Raw genomic sequence first — 20,268 nt, forward strand, 5'->3', positions numbered from 1 at the left:
ACTCGGTGCGCTAGACAAGCAAGCAAAAACTCATATTAATGTGTTTTACTACAAGAACATAGTTACAATACTTAACTTTGACAGATGTGTATCAAGCAAAGGACGACATACAAAATAATCAGTCTTTTTTCAGAACAGACAAGCACAAGTCTGTGCTACGTAGAGAGGGCTACTGATAGAGGTTAGGATGTCTCAAAAACGAAGTGGCTAACGCTCAAGCTGTTATCTAAGTGGGACGCCATCAGTGGGGCGCGGCGGTTATGTCCTCTTTACCTAGGGGCCGCCGCTGTCGCGTTGTTGTCCTGGAGGTAAATCGGTCAGCGTGCGATTGGCTGACCTTTTCTCACAGCTTTCTCTTCTCTGTCGTTCCTGAATGACGTGCCGGCGTTGATTTTACGCCGTAACATTAATCAATAAGAAGATTCCGTTTATACCTCTGACAACCAAGTATTCCGTCTCCTAAAATTAATTTTCCTGCCCCAATACTCAGATTTTCTTGAAGCCTTATTTCTTAGCAAAAATGATTGATAGTCGGTGAAATTTAGGCAGAGCCTACTCTAATTTCCTATATTTCGACGTGAAATATAGGAAATTGGGGTAGGTTCTCCGCAGATTTCGCCGACGATAAGGTCATTTTTGCCGAGGAAGAAGAGTATGTGATGTTGAGAAAGCCTCAAGAACAATCTGAGCAGTGGTACATGAAAATTAACTTTACGAAGATGGAATACTTGGTTGTCAGAGGTATAAAAGGGCTCTTTTTACTCATTAAGGATTTGTAGTAAATGTAGTCGATCGTATAAATACTTATGGACAGTTATTCCGCGCGAAGGTGGAAGCAACGAGGAAATAACGCCCAGAACGGAAAAGGAAAAGGTGGCAAATAAGGCTAGGCGCTAAGCATTATCTTTGTCTCAGACCTAATATTACGTTTCTGTGATAGCAACTTCCCAACTTTCAAAAAGACAACACAGTTGAAATTAGCTTTCTAATGGCTTGAACATTGCATTTACGAATATTTTTGTCATTTATGCTTCCCACATCATAGAAAATAGTAAACTTTCATAGGCCTTCAGCAGGTCTAAAGAAACCATGTGTGTCTACAAGTTATGTGCTATTCTTTTGTCAGTCGTCTGTCTAATGCAGCAGATATTACCGATACAAGACCTTCCTGTCCGGAAGCCACAGTGTTCTTCCACTTCCTAAATCTCTCTTTCAGTTCTAATTTAAGAATCTTATCATAAAATCTCGATATGGAATTGAGAAATGCGATGCCCTGATAATTTGCGCAGTCATACTTGCTTCCCGTCTGACATATCTTGCGTCGAAACCTTCTTTAAACTCGAGACGGATTTCCGTTCCACTATGACACAGAGATTAAATAGCTTCGCGAGATGTTGAATATATATATAGGGTGTTACAAAAAGCTACGGCCAAACTTTAAGGAAACATTCCACACACACAAGTGAACAAAAGATGTTATGTGGACTTGTGTCCGGAAACGCTTAATTTCCATGTTAGAGCTTATTTTAGTTTGTTCTTCCACCTACGCTCAATGGAGCACTTTATCATGATTTCATACGGGATACTCTACCTGTGCTGCTAGAACATATGACTTTACAAGTACCACACAACATGTGGTTCATGCACGATGGAGCTCCTTCACATTTCAGTCGAAGTGTTCGTACACTTCTCAACAACAGATTAGTAGAGGCGGACCAATTCCATGGCCTCCACGCTCTCCTGACCTCATCCCTCTTGACTTTCATTTATGGGGGCATTTGAAAGCTCTTGTCTACGCAACCTCGGTACCAAATGTAGAGACTATTCGTGCTCGTATTGTGTACGGCTGTGATACAATACGCCATTCTCCAGGGTTCCATCAGCGCATCAGGGATTCCATGCGACGGTGGGTGGATGCATGTATCCTCGCTAACGGAGGACATTTTTAAAGCATTTCCTGTAACAAAGTGTTTGAAGTCACGCTAGTACGTTCTGTAGCTGTGTGTTTCCATTCCATGATTTATGCGATTTGAAGAGAAGTAATAAAATGAGCTCTAACATGGAAAGTAAGCGTTTCAGGACACATGTCCACAGAACATCTTTTCTTTCTTTGTGTGTGAGGAATGTTTCCTGAAAGCTTGGCCGTACCTTTTTGTAACATATATATATTCAGGGTATTCCAGCTATCTTGTCCACCCAAAATATCTCTGGAACCATAAGAGCTATTGGAAAACGACTTTCACCGGTATCAATGCAGGGCTGGGGCCCATGGAAGTACATATTTGGAAACATTCTAAAACGAAAGCATATGTGTGTTTTAACACAAACTTATGTTTTTTTTTTTTTTTTTAAAATCGACCTCCTATATTTTTCCTTCAGCAATCCATAGCATGACAAAGCACATACACAATGGCGTTGATTGCATCGCAATATTCCCGTTACATCCCGAGATATTAAGACGCGAAGTTGATGCTTGAAACACCCGTCATGCGCTGCTATCGCACATCCTGAGGCTCAGTCGTGAACCCCATGCTGCCTGTAATCTCGATGTGATTGACATCCGTAATCACACTTCCATTCTTATCAAGAGGTCCGAAACGAATAATACGGTCTGCTGCCATCCTGCATTAACGTCGTACATTCCAGCAGGTATTTATCGCATAGGCTATGGGTGATGCGGTTCTGTAACATATCTGTGTACCGCAACGTTAGTCACAAAGTTAATTTCGCTTATCGTTAATCCGTTACTAAAAGGTAATGCCGTTCAACGTTAAAACTTTACTTTACTGTAGATCTAGCGCAAGTGACAGTTAATCATTCACTCGCAATAGTAAAATTCATGTTGATGGTTTTAGTGAAAGGAGCAAGTGGACCTAAAGTTTTACCGTTGTTAAGGTAAAAATGTTTTGATTTGGGAAGTTCAGGTAGGACATAGGAGATGAATGTAAACATGTTTAACAAATTAGTTTTATTATCTCATAATTATCAACGTTATGTTTATCTAATGCGTCAAATGACAAATTGTTGCAAACAAATGTTTCTTAATATCTTTGGGTAAAATGGCCCCTTGTAGAAACTTCCACTGTGATACCAGCACTACATACTAAACATAGCGTTCACATCTCATGCTCAAAGTAATGCCCATTGGCTTGCATACATAGGGTCGCTCTGCGAATGAAGGATGCCAAAATGTCCGCAGCTCGTGGTCGTGCGGTAGCGTTCTCGCTTCCCACGCCCGGGTTCCCGGGTTCGATTCATGGCGGGGTCAGGGATTTACTCTGCCCCATGATGACTGGGTATTGTGTGCTGTCCTTTGGTTAGTTAGGTTTAAGTAGTTCTAAGTTCTAGGGGACTGATGACCATAGACGTTAAGTCCCATAGTGCTCAGAGCCATTTTTTTATGCCCTACTTCGTGCTACTGTTTCCTCTTTGATGGCTGTACATGCATCAATAATGCGTTGCTTCATGTCCTCTGGTGTTGTTGGTTCATGTTGGTAAACAGCATCCTTCACTGCTCCCCAAAGAAAATAATGCAGCGCTGTAAGGTCCGGAGATCGGGCAGGCCACCTAACTGGGCCACCTCGTCCAATCCACCTACCAGGGAACTTTCGGTTCAGAAGTCGTCGTGCTCGTAAGGCGTTATGCGCAGGGCATCCGTCATGCTTTTACCACATGACCATTCACCGGTTCAGAGGTACGGTGTCCAAGAGAACAGGAAGATTGTGTCGTATAAATCTGGAGTATTGTCTGCCATTTTGGATGCCATTTATAAGGATTGGTCCAATAATGGTATCTCCAATAATCCCACACCAAACATTAACTTTCCACGGACGTTGATGCTCTACCTGACGGAGCCATTTTGGATTGTCTGCGAACCAATAATGCATATTCCTCATTTTGACAATTCCTTTGTTGGAGAATGAAGCCTCGTCGGTAAAGAGTACATCTGCAAAAAAAATTGGATTACTGAGAAGTTTTTGCTGAGCCCACCGACAAATGTTATCCTATTGCGCAAGTCATTTCCATGAAGATCCTGGTGTAAATGAACAAGGTAAGGATGAAATTTATGACGTTTAAGAATACGCTGTGCACTTGATTTCGACACATCAACTTCACGTTCAATTTGACGTGTGCTGATTTGAGGATTCACAGCTATGGTAGCGAGCGTAGCAACTTCAGCACGTTCATCTGTGCGTGTTCTAGGACGATGTCGAGGTCTTGGATTTAAGCTTCCCGTTTCACGTAGACGAGATGTGAGACGACGAAACATCCGGCGCGAAGACGATGGCTTGTCAGGAAATCGTCTTCTGTACAGTCGGTCTGCCTGAACAGCATTTCGTCCACCTACAACAGGGTACAGTACAGGTATGTAGGAGGGTAGAAAACAGACATATTAACTTAACAATCATATTGTTCGCTAACAGTACTATCAACAAACAAGCAATCGTATAACGTATTTCCCGTCAACGTACATTCTCCATAGATCAGCAGCATTTCTGACACATCTTCATGTGTGTACATTATACTGTACAGTATAAGTTCCACAACACAACGTTTATTCACAATGTGTACTACCTCCGTGCAGTCACTAGATTACTCTGATGCACGACTACACTGGCAAGCGGAGTACTGCACGCCAAATCAACAACAAATGGGATGCTCGGAGGGTGGTGGAGTACAGGAGTTTGCATGGGTCGCAAATCATAAACAAGGCGAAGTGGTAACTGTGGCAGTAGTGGGAACTACGTTGGACACTTGACTAGGTCGAGCCAAGCCCTGCGCGACAGGCACAATGGGTCATATAACGCTTTAGATAAACCTTATTTTGGGTGTGCAGGATAAATAAGACAACCTGACCGGTGTACACCAATCGGTACTGGTTCATATTGTGTACGTAAATACGTAAAACGTGCAAGAGGGAAACCATTATGTGCTTATGAAAGTTGATGGCAGCAGACCGTATTATTCGTTTCGGACCTCTTGATAAGTATGGAGGCGTGATTACGCAGGTCAATCACATCGCGATTACGGGCAGCATGGGGTTCACGCCTAAGCCACAGGAAGTGCCCTAGCAGCGCATGTTGGGTGTTTCAAGCTTCAGCTTCGCGTCTCAATATCTCGGGTTGTAAAGGGAATATTGCGATGCAATCAACGCCATTGTGTATGTGCTTTGTCATGCTATGGATTGATGAAGAAAAGATATAGGCGGTCGATTTAAAAAAAAAAAAAACATAAGTTTGTGTTAAAAACACATATGCTTTCGTTTTAGAATGTTTCCAAATATGTACATTCATGGGCCCCAGCCCTATATTGATACCGGTGAAAGTCGTTTTCCAATAGCTGTTATGCTTCCAGAGATATTTTGGGTGGACAAGATAGCTCGAACACCGTGTATATATGTGTGGTCTCATCGCATATCTTCGCAGTCGTCCAGTTGTAGATGTCGTGGCTGCATTGAGTTTGGTAGGCGTGGTGTGCTCCATCCATGCCACTGCTTTCCCTGATCGAAGTGTTGGAAGGAACTTAACTTCTTCATCTCTAAACCACCCCTCTATCAGTATGAAAAGTTTACCAGTTTTACTTATGCCAGACGGATCGATTGCTCGAGAAAAAACTATTAACTTCTGTTGATACATTGGCAGTTAATCTACTTGATTTTCTTTAATAATACCGCATTAGCAGTAAGAGGACTTGAATCAAATAGAAATCGTGGAATTGAGCGTCGACCAGGCGCAGTGCCCCGTCTCCCATCGGAGCGCACCTGCGGCCTCAGGCGACGGACCCAGTAATTAGGCATTCGGTAGGCGGTCGCGCCGCTCGATACGGCGATCCCATCGTCAATTAGCGCGGCCAGCCCCTGGCTGCAGGATATCTCTGGCTAATGGCCACGCCGGCGAAGTGGCTGCGGCAGGCAGGTGTTTATTAAAGCACACCAACTCCACCTCTCCTTTCTCTCTCTCTCTCTCTCTCTCTCTCTCTCTCTCTGTCTCTCCCCTCTCAGTAAAAGAAACGATAGTAGAAGAAAGCTCAGCAATTAAGCGACGCCACTTTCCCCCTGAAATCAACAGCGCGTATCGCTAACCATGGTCGTCGTCCCGTAAACGTCTTTAGGTATTATTTCTGTATACCAGATGGATTCTTTATACCTGCATAGCAACGAATATAATTTTTTTTTTGGGGGGGGGGGGGGAGGGGGCGGAGGGGGGTGAAGGAAATGCGTGGTACAATGCTACCTTATAAAATTATTTACTTAACTGGGGTTGGTTGAGCAAAGCATTGCATTCTTTATCGTAATGCGGAACCGGCGTGATTTATATGACGTCCGACAGTTTTAGTTTTAGTTTAGTTATAGTTATGCCATGTTCCGTAGATAATTTTCCCGATTATTTTATCGATATGATGTGGAACAAGTCAGCTTACAAGATATATATACACATATGAATAGTGCTAATATTAATATTACTGCAATTTTTAGTTCTACACATGCAACTACACTTAGAGGTTTTTATTACCATTTCTGAAACAGAAACTCGTCATGGAGTAGAAGGATTAGTCCAAAAGAAATGATTTTAAGCTGGATTCAAAACTTGATCTGCTACCTGCCAGACACTTTACGTTGTTGTGCAAATGATCAAAGACTTTTGTTGCTGAGTAATGTACTCCTTTTTGAGAAACTGGCAACTTCAATAACGGACAGGTAAGGTCATGTTTCCCTCTAGTGTTCTACGTATTAACATCACTGTTCTTCGCGAATTGAAATCAAATATTTGTAACGAATTTCATTAGCGAATATATGTACTCTGATGGCGCTGATAGAATACATAACTCCTTTAAAAGGTGCCTACATGGTGTTATTAGGTGAATACCACTAATTACTCTCACTGCTGTCTTTTGTGCAATCAATACTTTAAGTGGTGAGTTACTCCAGAAAACTATTCCATGAGACATTATTGAGTGGAAATATGCAAAGTACGTTAGGAGGCTGATTTGTTTATTACCAAGACTAGCGATTATAGGAAGAGCCAAAGAAACTGAACTTAGTTGTTCGAGAAGCTCAGTAATATGCTTCTTCCAGTTCAAGTTATGATCAACGTGAACACCTAAAAATTTGTGTGTTAACTGAACCCTGTTCATACGCTACATCAATTGCCGGTATGACTCTATTCGGTGTACAGAACTGGATATAGTGTGTTTTTTCAAAATTTAACGGAGAGTCCATTTTCTGAGAACCACTTAACAATTCATTTAAAGACAACCTTAGAAATATCTTCAGCTGCTTTTTCTGGAATTGGGTTTATTATAACACTCGTGGTATCTGCAAAAAGTACTAGCTCCACTTCCTGAACGTTAAGTGGTCATTAAAATGTATAAGAAACAGCAGAGGACCTAAAATTGAACCCAGAGGGCCTCCGTTTGTGATAACTCCCCATTCACTAGAATTTACCACCCTCCCAACAATATATGTGTTATTGAGCACAACGTTTTGCTTTCTGTTCGCTAAGTATGACTCAAGCCAGCTGGGTGTATAGCCTTCAGTTCCATAAAACCTAAGTTTTTCTAAGCGTGTGAAATGATCCACACATCCAAATGCCATGTGGTTGTACAATGCCTTAGGGTTGTACAATTTGATGGGTGAATGTGTAGATAGTATTCTCAGTCGAGGTACCCTTACTGTAACATACTGAGTAAATTATTTTCACTTAAATGTGAGACTACTCTTGAGTATGTAAGTTTTCAGAGCATTTTAGAAAATGAAGTCAGCAATGATATTGGTCTATAATTACTTAAGTCCCTCTTCTCCCCACCGAGCGAGGTGGCGCAGTGGTTAAACACTGGACTCGCATTCGGGAGGACGACGGTTCAATCCCGCGTTCGGCCATCCCGATTTAGGTTTTACGTGATTTTCCCAAATCGCTCCAGGCAAATGCCGGGATGGTTCCTTTCAAAGGGCACGGCCGACTTCCTTCCCCGTCCTTTCCTAATCCGATGAGACCGATGACCTAGCTGTCTGGTCTCCTTCCCCAAAACAACCCAACCCCAACCCCTCTTCTCCCCTTTCTTGTGGTGAGGTTTGGCAATTGTGTATTTCAATCTGTCTGGTAACATTTCCTGTGCCAGCGAAGCATTACATATACCGCTGGGGACTCCACTTATTAAATTAGAAACACACTTCAAAATTATGTTACATACTCCATCAAGACCACATGAGCGCTTGTTTTTCAGTAAATTTATAACTCCCTTAATGTCAGTGGGGGATGTTGGTGCTATTTCTTAAGTCCTATAGTCTTTGCGAATGACATTTTTAACATTTTTTCTTTGCTTCAGTACATCTTGCATGCCAAAATGGCGGTACCCAATACAGGTGTTAAGGGAACTCAGATGCACCACGGACCATAGATAACAAAGGTGAACGACGGCTGCAAAGATGTGTACTATTGAACAGTCATGCAACTACTGAGGAACTGACTGCCCGGATGAACCAAGGGGCTACCGGTATTTTTTCAGCTACCATTTAGCGAGCGTTGCGACGTATGGGCCACCGCTGCAAGCACCAGGTTCATGCTCCCATGCTAAATGCTGTTTATCGCAACGATGCCTGGAATTTGCACACCAGTACCGCAACCGGACCTCCACTGAGTGGCGTATGTGGCCTCATCAAATGGATAACGTTTTATGTTCCTAGTGTTCCATCGAACACGTAAAAGTTGGCTTTTATGTCTTTGCAACAATCGCCGGAAGAGTCCAGTCAGGAGAAGGCAGTGTAATGGCCTGGGGAATATTTTTCTGGCACTCCGTGGGTGTTCTCGTCATTCTGGAAGGCATAATGGATGAACAAAAGTTTGCATCTATTCTTGAGGACTGTGTCCACCTCTACGTGCAATTTGTTTTGTCCGCGACACGATGTCCTGCACAAGCAGAACAAGCTGTCACACAGCTGTAAGTGGACGTGGTTGGTGCGAAGAGCACCAGGTTGAGTTCACAGTACTCCCCTACCCGCTACTTTCCACGAATTTAAACTCGGCAGAGAATCTGTAGGACCACTTAGATCGGGCTGTTCACACCACTGACCATCAACCGAGAAGCATAGCACAACTGACCAAGCCACTGCAATCAGCAGTGCTCTAAATCCATGTCGGTATCTTCCAAAACGTCAATGACTTTCTTCCCACATGTCCGCACTGCAAAAGGTGGTTATGCAAGCCTCTGGCATGAGTCCACATAAGTGTGGCTGGACCGCTCATAGACAAAATATGGAAAATTTTATAACTGATTTCCTTCTGAAAACCAATTGTAAAATTTTTTTCCAGTTTTGACTATGACCATGTCTTTTTTCGTATATAAAGATAAGCATGACACATGAAGTTGACATTGTAAATTGTGTTCCAACGTGATGATGGACAGTGACCAGAACCGGACACAATTATTAATTTTATATAGGGCAGCAGTATGACATGCAGTTTACCAAGTATATGCATACATATTTACATGTTTAAATGTGTGTGAATTCCTAAGGGACCAATCTGCTGAGGTCATCGTTCCCTAGATTTACCCACTAGTTAAAGTAACTTAACCTAACTTACGCCAAGAACCACACACACACACACACACACACACACACACACACACACACACACATGTTCTAGCGTGGACTCGAACCTCCAGCGGGAGGGATTGCGTGACATTGCGCCTCAAACCTGGTGGCCACTCCGCGCGGCTGCATACATGTTGTTAAATGTTGCCAAGAAAAAAAAATAATAAAATAATTTTTAAAAAAATATTGTAATCTCTAACAAGCCCAATCACTGCAAAAGTGTATGCAGTTTGGAGGTTGGTCAGCAGGTGTTATACAACCTTCTAAATCAAGAATAGGTGGACAGGCAGAAATTTAATGTCAAGTACTATGCGGAAGGAGAGAACAATCTCTGTGGCTGTGTTAACAACATGGTGGCCATTTTGCGAGCCACCATCTTGGTTGAAACTTGTAATTTTCAAATAGAAAGGTGTCACGTGATGTATAGAAAATAGTAAGAGAGAGAAAGAACTACGATGAACTGCAATGGTGTCCTCTATTCAAGCATAACTTTTTTCATTTTCTAGTCGCATTTCATTCAAAACACTTATAGACTACAAGATGAACTCGAAGCGTCAAGCAGCACACTGTAAGGTGGTTTCCATCCGCTCACCTATTCCTCATGAGAAAGAATGCTATGTCCTAAAGAAAGGCGCCAACGTTTTTCTCGTGTAATTCTCTATGTGATATGTAATATGATTCTCCTTCCCATTTCAAAGTTACACACGAAAAGGCGGATTTCAAAATGGCTTACATGTTGATAACGTATCCTCTCTCATCTCATACTACTTGATTTTAAATATCTGTTTTCTACACGTGTTTTTTGCTTTTGAAGGGTGATGTCATATGTATTGACCACGCTGTATAACCGTTCCACGTTGTCTCAGGAATTCATTAAACAGCTAATCACTGTTTTAAATAAGGTGTTTGTTTAGAATCAAACTCTGATAGCTAAATTTTATCAGTCAACTCTATTCATCGCCACACACAACCTGATCAAGAATATGGAATTTGTTTCTAAAGAGTGACAGTGTTCGACTTCCTTGAGAAAATTCTGGAAACAAAAGTCACTTGTGGCGAAGAATACAGCGAAGTACGGCAGTTGGAATTTGCTGGAGATCTGTCCTAATTTCTATTCATCTATTATCGTCGCTTGTATTTAGTGTAACAATAACGGCAATAGAACCTGCGTCATTATTTTGCTCATACTAACAATAAGTTAAAACGTGTGATTCGGCGGGAATCTCGTTTGTTCCACTACCCCTATACTATCATCATCATTCTGATTTGTTGTTCTACTGATTGTACCTTAAAGTAAATTTTAAGTTACAAAATTTGTTTGCTTGTTCTGCTCAAAACCACAAGGTCCTTTGTAAGGCGGAAACGACCTCGTGATTGTTGACCGCTATCTGTGTCATTCCCTGCCACGCGACTTTACGCGAATGCTATATGGAAGGGCATGGGCGTCTGCACAACAAATTCTCCCGGTCATTATCGACTTTTCAGATCTTGGAGATGCTACTTCTCATATAAGCAGCTCCTCAGTTGGCATCACGAGGCTGAATAGATCCATACCACCAAGGAAAAATCTCTGGCAGTACCGAGAATTGAATCCTGGTCCCTCTATACGACAGAATCGTTGATTATTCAGCTATGGAGGAGCACCTCAAAACCACAACGAAACCCATTATTTCCGCTAACGAAACTTTAATTTCCCCTTACTTTTCCCATAACTTTTTCGGCATGCATATTATAAGTCTTTTGAAACGTTCAGACTTGTCTCTGACCAGCCAATAGTGTCTTTCATGCTTGTGTGTCTTACAGGTCTTTGTTCTTTGTTCAATGCGACCAAAGCCCAGAGCCGCTTTGAAGCCCAAGCTGCACAAGCCACCACTTGGGGCGTCAAGCTGGGATTTGTATTCAGTTGAAGGTGTGCAAAGGAAAAAGGGGGAGTTAGGGGGATGTCAAATGTTAACTCAGTTGTTGGCAAACGTTCTCGGCGAAACCACCCACCTTGAATCTATTTTCTGTATTGTTACAGAAGAATACTCTATCAGATTTTAAGAAAACTTCTTATTTAGTAATTTGATGTCCATAAAAAGTACACAATATGTGCTGACGTAGACTGTCATCAGCACACCAGGCGGGAAAGATGTTACAAGAAGATCAATAGAAGGCGCAAGCAACACACATATATCAGAAGAGACGCCGAAAACAGACTCGCAGGCAAGGCGCCGCCAACACCCTCTCGACCGCCAGTGTTTAGACCGCCGTCGCAGACCAGAGGGTACAGACAGTCATCTAGTGAGTCACCAGATCGAGACTTCAGCCGCAGTCCAGCCACTTGCAGTCATATGTTAAAATATGCATGCAGTTGCGTGACAGAAAGAGGATACTCGCCACCTAACAAAATTCTCTCCTTGCTTCCCATGGTACAAGCTTACAGTGACAACAAGTTGACACAAGACAATAACTTCTGTAGAAAACGGCAGCACACGCTGTTAGCTGACTGTCTGCAACTGATTTGGAAATATGTAGTAGAACATATGTATGCTGATCACAGTTTGGACCCAGATTTTTTGCCGCAGGTCGTATATCTTTATTGACTTTTATACAGTGCAGAGAAAGCTGATTTTGCACAGATGTTACACTACCAAATTGACAGTGACTTCTGTCTTCTTGGATACAAAATCTTTATTAAGATACGTGTGCTGATGTCTATATTGATAGTTAAGAAGCTGCAAAGAGGACGCGTGGAGACTTCTGAAAAGATGTAAATTCTTATTTTCAGTTATAATATGCATACTGTGTGTACGAAATACAAATAATAGGCAAATGGGCCCCATTTTTACGATGCTGATAAAAGTGTAAGGCCTGATTTATCTAATATAGGGGTATGCAACACCACTGAGTGGTCGTTTAGTTACGGTAGCAGCTAGCAGATTCTAGCCTTAATTGACGATGAACACTATGAGTTCCTGCGGAGGCGTCTACGTAGCAACGTACGTTGAAAAGTCGTTGAGAGGACGTCAACTACGGCGGGAGGCGCAAAAATTTTCAGTCCTTGCCCTTTCGGAAGTGCTTACACCCTTGACTCGAAAACCAATGCTCATGTTCTTTTGCACGTTTGATAAATCACCTCTTTTCCACATCACGGCAGAGACTGCAATGTTTTGCTCGTCACCCCGACACGCTTTCGTACCTTCCTCTGTTAGTCCTAAATCGGCCATAAGTAGGTGATTATAGCACGTTGACGTCTCAATTAGGCGACGGTCACATTAATGTGATTGGACCATCTAACTGCAGTCCATGTTCTGTACAAGTTGTATAAAACGTCACATTCCTTATATTTTATCCCGGATACCTGCAGAATCTGAAGAATGTATTCCAGCCAACACTCTCGAAAAGGTTTACCTTGACGATGCGCTTACGAAACGGTCGCTGAGGCACGCAAGCCGCACCACTTAGCAAGTTCCATGGTTCTGGGAAATGAAGACAGAAATAATGCGGAGAACCAGTTGCTTAGTCATGGCTGTGTTTTTCTCAACGCACAGAAATTCTGAAGGGACACGTATGGATGGATCTATCGTTCTGCTTGATTGAAACCCAAAAACTCTCCAATACCCGTCACACAATTTATTACTTTCACCCGAGCACCACGAGGTAAATAATTACTCAAAATCAAATATGTGTGAATTCCTAAGCGACCAAACTACTGACGTCATCGGTCCCTAGACTTACACACTACTTAAACTTAATCTAACTTATAAAGACATATCAAGACACGTCCTTAATATCTGATGACCTGGAAAATGCGCTCTACAATGTCAAATAGAGCAACGTGTTCGAAATTACGAGAAAAATAGCGGTATGCTACAGGGAGAGACGTACAATATACAAAATGTAAAAGAGTTAAGAGAGAGAGCAATAAGAGTGGGATACCAAGAACAAAGTGCTCGTTTTAAAAAGGGTGTAAGACAAGGATGTAACCGTTCACCCCTACTGTTCCGTCTATACATCGATGAATCACTGACGGAAATATATGTTCAAGAGTGGAATAAAAATTCAAGGTGAAAGGATATCAATGTCAAGAATCGTTGATGACATTTCTGTTCTCAGTTCAAACTGCTTCAAATGGCCATGAGAACTATGGGACTTAATTTTGAGGTTATCAGTCCCCTAGAACTTAGAACTAATTAAACCTAACTAACCTAAGGACATCACACACATCCATGCCCGAGGCAGGATTCGAACCTACGACCGTAGCGGTCGCGCGGTTATAGACTGTAGCGCCTAGAACCGCTCGGCCACTCTGGCCTGCTACCTTAGGGAAGCAGGTACTCGTGTAGCAGGGCATATGTGGGTTTTTTTACTCTAGAAGGTACTCTATTAAACATTCGTCAGTCTATGCGCAGAAGGGGGAGTCAGGCTGCTTACAGAGTAAAGACACTTCCACTGTAAAATTTTTATCAGTACATTGTCGAAGTATTCGTAAAAGTTCCTGAATTTGCTGCCCTCCAGGAAAGTTCTCGTGTTCAAGCTAGCCTTGTGTGTGTGAAATCTTATGGGACTTAACTGCTAAGGTCATCAGTCCCTAAGCTTACACAGTACTTAACTTAAATTATCCTAAGGACAAACACACACACCCATGCCCGAAGGAGGACTCGAACGTCCGCCGGGATCAGCCGCACAGCAAGTTAGTATCTCTAGTGTACAGAAACAGCGCAAAGAGTTTAAAACAAGTAAGTCACTAGATCCGCAGGTAACCTCAATTCAATTTTACAGAGAGCTCTCTACGGCTCTGGCCCCTAACCTGGCTTGCATTTATCGCAAATCTCTCATTCTGCGCAAAGTCCGAACTCCTGTATATAAGAATCGTAAAAGACCGGATTCGAAAAATTACAGACCAATATCCTTAACATAGGTTTGCTGCAGAATTGTAGAAACATTCGTATTTCGAATATAATACATTTCGATAGACGGTAAAGCTTATGACCATGCAATAGCAAGGTTTTAGAAAGCAGCACTCATACGGCATTCAGCTTTCCCATTTCACACATGATATACTGCGAACTATGGATTAACGCCAACATGTAGATTCCACATTTCTATATTTCCGAAACGTATGTCATGATGCCCCATTCAGGCTGTTCACGAAGGTACAAGTAACATGTTCCCAGATATGTGAGTGGTTTGAAGAGTTCTCAAGTAATAGAAACCAGCGTCTGGTACTCGTCGGCGAGCGTCCTACAGAGACTAGGGTATCGTCAGCAGTGACCCAGACAAGTGTGACAGGACGCTATTACTTTCTACATATAGAAATGATGTGAATGACTGGGTAGGTAACAGTCTGCGTTATTTGCTGATAATGCTGTGTTGTACGGTAGGGTGTCGTCGTTGCGTGACTGTAGGAGGATACAAGATGACTCAAACAAAATATCTAGTTGGTGTTATGAATAGCAGCTGGCTCTAAATGTAGAAAAATGTAAGTAAATGCGGATGAGTAGGAACAATAAACCCGTAATGTGCGGAAACATGATTAGTAGCGTCCTCATTGACACCATCTCATCATTTCAGTGGCTGGGCGTAAAGTTGCAAAGCAATATGAAATGGAAAGGTCATGTGAGGACTATGGTTGGGAATGCGAGTGGTCGACTACGGTTTTGTGGGAGGATTTTAGGAATGTGCCTTATCTGTAAAGGAGACCGCATATTGGACGCTACTGCGACCTATTCTCGAGAACTGCGCGAGTGACTGAGTTCCGCACCAGGTCGTATTATAGGGAGATATCGAACGATTCAGAGGGGGACTCATAGATTTGTTGCTGGTACGTTAGAGCAACAGGCAAGTATTATGGAGATGCTTTGTGGACTCAGTGGGAATTCCTGAAGGGGAGACGACGTTCTTTCCGAGGAACAGTATTGAGAAACTTCAGAGAACTAGCCTTTGAAGCTGACTGCAGAAAAATCCTTCTGCCACCAACATACATTCCGCTTAAGGCTTTGGAAGATAAGACACTGGAAAGTAGGTGTGATACAGAGGCTCAGACAGTCGTTTTCCTATCGCTCTATTGGCGAATGGAACATGAAAGAAAATGGCTTGTAGTTGTAGTACAGTGTTCCCTCCGCCACGCACCATACGGTGGCTTGCTGAGCATGTATGTAGATACAGAATTACGCGTGAGGTTCATGTACCATTTTAAGCAGTTAAGCTGCAAAATCGATTCCGTGAACTCCGAACCTATTGGTTTATAATGTTGCTGAGGAACGGCCATACAATATTTTTTAAAGGAACACACCGCCATTTACTGCGCTATTGTTTATTCAAGCAGAATCCAGGTTTAGGCCTTATGTCTTTAACATATATTAACATATATTGCAGGACATTTAACACGTTGTTAAGCTCGAAGTTGGCCATAAATTAAGAAAACTAATGGCTCTCCATGAAACGCCAGATGTAAAATCTCTGCCTTGTAACAGATCAGTAAATAATCGTTGGAGCATATCATATTTATTAAACACAGGCTTACGTTGGTACATAAAAGATAAGAACATGTCCTTAAAACGTAACGATAGTGAAATCAAAGATATCATTGCGTTTTAAGAACATGAGATCATGTTTTATTTACCAATGTAAGCCTGTTATACTACGTATGACGTGCTCCGTGCTCCCTTGATTATTTACTGATTTGTTACAAGATAGAGATTTTACATCTGGCATTTCGTGGGGATCCAATATTTTTCTTAATTTATGGCCGACTATGAGCTTTAGAACACGTTAAGTATCCTGCAATACACGTTAAAGACATGAAATACTTGAAAATGGCATAAAAGGACGATACCTGGACGTACTTATAAACAATTAAACAATCAAATTGCTGTGCGATCCTTTAAAAAACCTATCAATGTTCATCCTCGTGTATTCAAATTTTTACAATATTTTACGGCCCTTGAACGATGAATTATTTACAGAATAGAGAATAAATTTATTTTAAGAATTTTGTAAAAACCCTAAATGTACATTGACGAAAAGAATTCGCAACACAAAGAAGGAGTTGTGCAACATAAATGAAAGTTGGTAGGCTTGTTGCTACACCTGAAAGACGATGCCTATTCAAAAATCGCACCAGTCACACAAAAGTGGTGCTAGCAAAACCACTATGAGGAATCAAATCAGATTTGCTGTAAATACACGCTCTAAAGGTCGTGAGCGTTATCAACCTTTGAGATCGGGCGCGGCGAGTTGGTGATAGTCAAGAAGCCATTCAAGGCGACAGAGACGCCATTATCAAAAACTCACAGAGTTTGAACGAGGTCGATAATAGGGCTTAGAGATGTTGGATCTTCTTTCTGCTATACGTCCAAACAACTTGGCATGAATGTAGCACACTGTACATGATTGCTGGTAGCGGTAGTGGCGAAAATGTGCGGTCGCAACGTGACCGGGCCCCGGACAGCCCGGTGGTGGTTCCGAGAGGGAAGATTATGGTATTCGGCTTATCGCTCTGGCACATCGTAGTGCATCTATATCAGCAATTTGTGTAGCAGTTGGCACCACTGTGACACAATTAACTATTAGTAATCGATTATTTCAAGGACATCTTCGAACCAGACACCCAGAAGTGTGCATTCCATTGAGTCCATCGCCATTCGCGACCGCAGTGGTGTCAAGCGACAGTCCATTGGAGGGCACGGTGAATGCTGTAGTTTTTGATGATGAAAGCTGGTTCTGACTCGTCGACAATGATGGCTGTATGTTGGTTAGAGCGAGGCCAGTTAAGTGCCAGCAGCCAGTCTGTCTTCGAGTTAGACACACTGGGCAGTCTCCAGGAAGTATGGTCTGTGGTGCAATTTAATATGACAGCAGCAGCACACTCATGCTTGTACTACGGAGCTCGCCTGCAAATTTGTACCTCTGTCTGGTGATGTAAGCTGTTTTGTTGCCATTCATGAACCGAATTCCACGTGGTGTTTTCCAACAAGCTAATGTTCGCCCATATGCCGCTGATGTAATCGAACATGCTCTACGGAGTTCACTGGCCAAAGAAAACCATTTTCTTACGCTGTCATAAAATAAAAAAAGCTGCAGAAAATCGTTTTGCTCAATCAATACAATTTCTCACTTAACGGAAGTAGTAAAGAGAACATACCTTCATACTGGATTTGTCAGCACTTCGAAATTAAGTGGAACCGATAGTTCTAAGACGAATTGCCGTTATAACACTTCTTGTGAAAATCTGTGAAAATTGACATTCTCAACACTTGCACTTTTCCTGGGTTCTTTTTCCCAGCTCGCAATTTCTTAACGCTTGCCATGTTTTAGTACATCCTCTTTCCGCTCAAATATCCCAATATTTGTATTCATTCGGTTGTTTTTAATTTAGACACATTAGTCTTACACAGTATCCTTCGTTTTATCAATCTGAGAGACAGACATGTGGGGAGAGAGAAACAAAAGCAGAATCGGGGATGTGCATGAGTTATATTGAGGCTGGAATCGTGCTCGGATCGTTCGACGGGAATGAAAGGTGAATATGGACGGCATTTGCTTCATTTCCTGGAAACCGAGTCGCCGTGTCCCCGTGTCGCAGCACAACCCATTTCCATACAGGACCGGTGTTCACCTCTGCTCCATTTGTTTATTCCATAGGGACACCGAGCTCTGGAAACATCCGCAGTGGCCAGTCTGACCGACAGAGCAAATATTGGTTATTGGCTACGCCAGCAATACGCGCTTCACCTTCGAGTTCCACCTACCCGATTCGAACAATGTGGCCTGGGAATAAAGCTTCGCGACCTTTCCATATTACCGATAAAATATAAACGGAATAAAACAGAGACTCCGTATTCTAATCCTACACCCACACGCGCACCACTTGGCAAGCAGTTAAATTACAGGCATCTTCTCTCCAGACTATAAAGATCGCGGATTTGGATTGCCTGGGTGAAATATCATGGACGATTTTCCGCCTCTCACTCGAACCAAATTTTTCAGGTACAATACGGCACATACAGCTACATCTTGTTATACACAACTTTGTTTCGCAAAAAAATCAAGTTATCGGAAACCGTTAATCAAGAGACAACCAAGGTATTTTCTTTTCTTTTTGAGTTGTCAGTAATCACATCAATATTCTACATGGTTAGATGCGGTCCGTCACGAATTCCTCACAGTGCAAAACACTTCTTCTCAAAGTAGCAATTCCAATGTATGTTCTATATTATTTGCTGGATGTATTCCAACCTCTACTTTTCTCTACTGTTTTTGTCCTCCACAGAAGCACTAGAACTGTAAAAGCTATTTCCTATCATCTAGTCCCTTCTTCTCGTCAGTGTTTTCCGCATATTCCTTCCTTCTCTGATTTTACGAAGTATCTCCTCGTCCATTACCTATCAGTCCACATAATTTTCAACATTCGTCCATAGAATCACTTCTCAAATGCTTCTATAGTTTTCCGTTCCGGTTTTTCCACTGTCCATGTCTCACTACCGTATAATAGTCTGCTCAAAGCATACATTCTCAGTCATTTCTACCTCTAATTAACGTCAATCTATGATGCTAGTAAACTTTCCTTGACCAGTAACGCCCGAACTGCCAGTGCTAATCTGCTTTTGATGTCGTCCTTGCTCCGTCTGTCATGGGTTGCTTTCCTGTCTAGGAAACAGAATTCCTTGACTTCAGGCTATTTTGTCTAAAACTGACATAGTGAGACCGTGGCTGTGTACAATTAATGTAGGTTAATTCTTACAAAGAAGAAGACAGCAAGCATCCACTATTAATACTGCTATTCATTTAGGTAAATAGCGACGTAACCGGTTTCGAACTTGTAAGTTCATCATCAGTCGTCTGTTCACATGATTTGCAAGATATACTTGACATAATCGTCAGTTTTCGATTTTCATTCTTCCACTGTGGCAAAATATTGTTGGTGTGTTAGAGCCCTACGGTAGAAAACTGTGTTAGAAGCGCCCTATATGAATATAACTACACTCCAAACAATGAAATACAGAGTAAATAAATACATGAGGTTAGGTGGTTATGGTACTTATTTCGAAAATTCCGCGCGATTTTGTTGCAGGGTTGCAGTACTGTATTTTTCAAATATAGGTAATTTGAACATCACCCTATTGTGCAAAGCACCACACACAAACACACACAAACACACCAAAAAGAATTTGCCACACGTGAAGGTATCACGAAGATTGCAGATTTACAAATACAACAGTGTCAGAGACGTTCTCTCTGAGAGGCATTACTATATACAGACTGCTTTGATATCACAGTATAACTGTTTTTAAAGAACAGACATAACATAATGAAAATAAAAAAAACACATATAAATCTTACGTTATGTGCATATAATGTTACAGATGAAGTTGACAGATGTAGTAACCAGCTTGTGTGAATGCTACTTATATGGTATTATGTAAATACTGTGCTATATACAAGGAGCAACATAGAGGTGAGATAAAATGAATAATATGACAGTAACAATTATATTATCATCATATGGTACAGTGAAATTTTGAATCAAGTATAGTTGCAGCAAAGATTTTTTTCCTCAAGGATTCAAGATAGCGTTACAAGTATTTACATTACAAATAATAAACGTTACATTGTGAGCATACCATATTCAGTGTGCATTAATTACAAATAAATTGGGAAAATGTGGTGGCCTGTTGTATGAATGTTACTTA

The sequence above is a fragment of the Schistocerca gregaria genome, chromosome 6 (genome assembly GCF_023897955.1).
Source record: "Schistocerca gregaria isolate iqSchGreg1 chromosome 6, iqSchGreg1.2, whole genome shotgun sequence".
NCBI classification, from domain to species: Eukaryota; Metazoa; Arthropoda; class Insecta; order Orthoptera; family Acrididae; genus Schistocerca; species Schistocerca gregaria.